Genomic DNA, 4,923 nt, shown 5'->3' on the forward strand with positions numbered 1-4,923 from the left:
TTGAATCATCTTCCTCACTTGATTTTTTCCATTAAAATTTGAAGACAGAAAAACATACTTAGGGTTTTAAGGTTCAGCAACTTAGAAGCTTGCATGGTAAGTGATTTAGGTTCCGGTTTTAATGATTTTTATGTTTTTTAGATCGCTTTAGCTTAATCTAGCTAGCTCGGGAATTATTTTGTAAAAAATTTAAAGGTTGAGGGACTTTCCGTGAATGTTTTTGGTTAGGTTTTGATGTTAATTAATGAATTATGAATCTTTGTTAAAAAATAAACAAGTTTTGTTAAGTGATATTTTATGAATTTTGGAATTAGGGACTAATTTGTTAAAGGTGTAAATTCTGAGGGTTTTATAATGAAATGATGGTAAATATGGATTGCCTCAAGGTCTTTAGCATCTATGGTTAATATGGATTTAGATTGAAATAGTTAGATTTTAAGTTATAAGCTTAATGACTAAATTGTGAAAAGTTAAAATATTAGGGGCAAATTGGTGATTTTGCATAAATATAAAATGTGGATTAAGTTGAATACTAGAAGGATTTAATTGATTTAAATTAGCTACTTAGGTCAAGATAAACCACGTTCGAACTTAGATCAAGGAAAAGCTAAAGCTTCGGATTAGTTGATCTAACTTTTATGCCCTAATTATCGAGGTAAGTTCGTATGAACTATAATCACTTAAATATTATTTAAATTGAATGTTTATTATGTTTTTTGATGTAAATGAATCAAAATATAAATGTATTAAAGCTATGATAAATTGACGGATATTGAGTCTTGGTTGAACCTTAGGACTTCTTAAGATACAAATGACATGCCATTAGAGATTTCATGTTTCGGGTGCTGGTCTTGAATGTCCTGCTGATGGCTGAGGTCCTGCATTTGTTGCAGATTGCCCACAGCTTGTGTGAACAACATCGTACAACTTACATTTTGACTCATAGCTCGTGTGAGCAAGCCTATTTCATAGCTCTTGTGAGCAATGATGTAAAGGAAATGTTACAGTTATATGTAAGGGCACACTTTGTGTAAGCTTTCCTGTGTATCCGATGTAATTTTAAATGGTTCAACGGGTGAGAAAAGGAAAGGGAAATGGTAAGTTTGCTTATGCCATAAAACATGACATTACAGTTACATTGATGATATAAAATGTTATGCATATACATGGCTGATTTCATGTATGTATGAACAAGTATGCTAACTTGTGAGTTGTGGTGACGTTGTATAGGCTTATGCCAAGCTTATGGTTTAAGTTGATATTACACTACGCTATACACATTATGCAAATGAAATGGTAAGTTGTGTTTAAGTTTATACAAGCCTACTAAGCACTCATTGCTTATGTAGTTTCTTTCCTTTGTTTTATAGACTATCGGAAGCTTGGAGACCTATCACACTATCCAACAAGATTTTTGGTAGTTTTTAAGTATTTTGGCCAAGGTTTATAATGGCATTTATAGGGTGGTTTACAATGGTGTTTTGATGATTATGTAAATAGTAAATTTGGTATGTTTTGTGTGTTGATGTTTATGTTTGTTTGATAAATTTGTAATGCTTATTAAGCTATGCCATTTTGGTTACTTGTTAAGGCTCTTTATGGTATGTTTAGAAAGGTTGATAATGATCACTTTGTGGTATATTTTTGGTAAGAAATTGAACTAGGTTATGATGCTTGAGATAAGGAATTGTCTATTTGCTTTGGCATATTATGTTTGGATGTTAATTGTGGTGGTGCCTTTGGATGGCATATTGGTTAGTTGAATTAGGATCTTGAAATGACATTTTGATGATGTTTGGGTGATTCTTAGGTTCTTTTAAAGTGTGCTTAAATGGGTTGAAATGTTATGCAAGAAATGGTTTGAAATGGCTTGATTTTGGGTAAATTTTTGGGTTCACACGGCCTGAGACACTGGTATGTGACTTAGTCATGTCAGGCACATGGCTTGGCGACATGGCTATGTGTCATCTGGTGATTTCCTTAGGGTAAAAGTTAGTGAGTTACACGGCCTAGCACACAGCCTAGCATACAAGAGTGTAATACGACCGTGTGACCCTACTAAAGTTGGGACACAAGCGTGTGTCCCTAGTTTGAAAGTTAAATAGCGTGTGACTCAATCTTGTGAGACATTCGGCCTGGCATAGGCCGTGTGACCCCTGTTTTGAAATTTTTTCATGTTTTTTCCTAAACTTCCTATTTTATTTCAATTTAGTCTCGACTTCTTCCAAAAATATTTTTAGGCCCTGCGGGCTCAATTTAGGGATAGTATGCATGTGAATGAATGATTTATGATATTATTAACATGTTTAATGATATGATGTTTAACTGTTCTGATTGTACGGTAATGCTCTGTAACCCTAATCTAGCGATGAAGACGGATTAGGGATGTTACATGTCATGTATATATTGATCATTCATGATTGAAACTGGACATTGAAATACTTGCATGTTTTTAAAATATTGAGTGGGAGAAGGTCCTTAAACAAGACCTACGGCCTCTATTAATGTTTTTTTTTATGGCATGATAATTTAACTACCCCACAGTAGGATAGTCATGTGGATCTCACTGAAGAGATTTCCTGAAACTAAGTAGAACTGTTTTATGATCGTATAATATTTGGATCGGCCTTCACAGTAGGTATTATCATGTAATATTTCAAGAAGTTATGTCTTCAAATAGGTCAACTAGTCACAACATGCTACTCAGTGAGATTATCCCACGATGAATCATTTTTGGTGCATGATGTGATATGTAGCAGCCTGCCCGACATTTATCGTATCAATATGTTTTTTAGCATATAATTGAGTAAGCCAAGGTAGAAAAAGGATGATATTGGTTAATTATCTGTTAAGTGTTTGGGTGACATATTGTGTGAATTCGACAGTACGCCCACTTGTGAAACGCCTCATTGGAATTCGCCATTTGGCCGATTTTAGGGTTTGGCAAACTCTTTTATGAGACAATCCGCCAACCCGAGATACTTTGGGAGAACTTGTTAGTTCATATATAGATAAACTTTTTTCTATGAAAATGACAACTCAGTGAGTATCGTTAGAGTTTAGTTATGACCTAGTTGGAATTGAACTAGCGTGCTGCAGATTACAGCTTGATGTGTTTAGGTAGCTGAATGATTTGTTTACTTGACTTGTTTTGGTGTGCAAGCAACATTTTACTACACACTAAGCTGACTAGTGATAGTAGTCATGTTTGGTAGATGATTAGTTTTCAAACTTTTAAGCAAGTCTTTCTTGGGTTTCAAGGGCTATATTGGGATTTTTTGACCCTCCCACTAACATTTGTCCCCGTTGTTTGTTCAATATAAGGATGTCAATTGCTAACTTGTTTCACATTTGCTTTTCTCTGTGTACTTTTTTTGAGTTTTTGGAAATTTTCAGGTTTCTTCGTTAGAGAAAACGAAGGAGGTTCTAGTAGCTAGTCAAAACGCTCTTGTTAAGTACCAGATTAGTAGTAATTTCTGGAAAACACTTAGGTTGTTGTCGAAGGGATTTACATTTTGCTTTAGTGCATGCATCTAATTAGATAGATGGTCTAATGGTTATAACTATTTCTTATTTAGCTCAAGAAGCTAGTGAAGGTCTGAACAATCGAGGAAAATGACCAGTAAAGTAGATTCTGTTTTGAAGCTTGTTGGTAAGCTCCTTTTTACTTCCTTTAAGTCATGATACTTCCATGATATGTGGGTTGTGTACGGTAAGTTGTCTCTATTGTAAATGATTTGATTTGTTGTGTCTGGACGCGTGTGTAATAAACTAGTGTTGCATGTGTGAGTATGGCCATTGTTAATGTAAAAACACCCTCCTTATAACAGGTAGTTTTTTAGTGATGACAGAATAGTGGTTTCGGGACCACAAATTTTATTCATATCGACTCATAAATATTATTTATATAATATTTACAGAGTCATTAGAGTCGTATTAAAATTTGGTTAGGAAATTTTATCATTTATATAGTTAATTAAAGATAAAGGACTATATTGTAAAAGGTGCAAAACTTCGTAATTATTGCATTTAAATGATTAAATAGATTAATTACTAAATTAGGAGGGATCTATGTAGCAATTAGTCCCTAGTAATTAACATTGGACGACATTAGTAAGGAAAAAGATAAAAATATTATGTAATTAATGGCAAAATTGTAATTCAATTGAAATTAAGTAAAACAAATTGGAAGAAATAAGCCTTTCTTCTTCATTTCTCTTCTTCATAGCCAAAAATACCATGGATGTTTAGCTTGGAGAATCGGCTAGGTTAAACTCATTGCATGTAATGGATTTTTGTACCCATTTCCTATAATTTTTATGTTTTTGAGATCGTTGTAACTAGGTCCAACTAGCTTGTACCTTCATTTTTGAATCTGTTAAAAATTTTGAAAGTTTCCATTGATGAATCTTGAATATTTTTTATGATAACTATGTATTTGAATATTTGATTGTGATATTTAGTGATTTTGTGAAGTGATTTTTGTTAGATTTTGATTTAAGGATTAAATTGTGAAAATGTCAAAATTTTAGGGTTTGATAGTGAATTTTATGTTTAATAAGGACTTTTTAAGAGCCTAGTGTATTCAGTTGAAATGTTGACTTGAGAAAAATGGTTAATTTGATGATTTTTTGGTTAAGGGACTAAATTGTAAAAGTTGTAAAAGTTAGGGGTAATCGTGTAAATTTAAAAAATAAAAGGATATAAAATGTAAAGTAAATTGGAATGTGAAATGTAAGCTAATAAGTGAGAAATTTTACATTTTAGATCAAACACTGTTGATATACATGGAAAAGGAAAAATTGCAGATTAGTCCCTAAACTTCTACAACTACTACAATTCAGTCCAGGTAAGTTTTATGGTTTACAATTTAATATCTATATGAAATGTGTGATGATATAATATGTTATAATATTTATAATT

The sequence above is a fragment of the Gossypium hirsutum genome, chromosome A04 (genome assembly GCF_007990345.1).
Source record: "Gossypium hirsutum isolate 1008001.06 chromosome A04, Gossypium_hirsutum_v2.1, whole genome shotgun sequence".
NCBI classification, from domain to species: domain Eukaryota; kingdom Viridiplantae; phylum Streptophyta; class Magnoliopsida; order Malvales; family Malvaceae; genus Gossypium; species Gossypium hirsutum.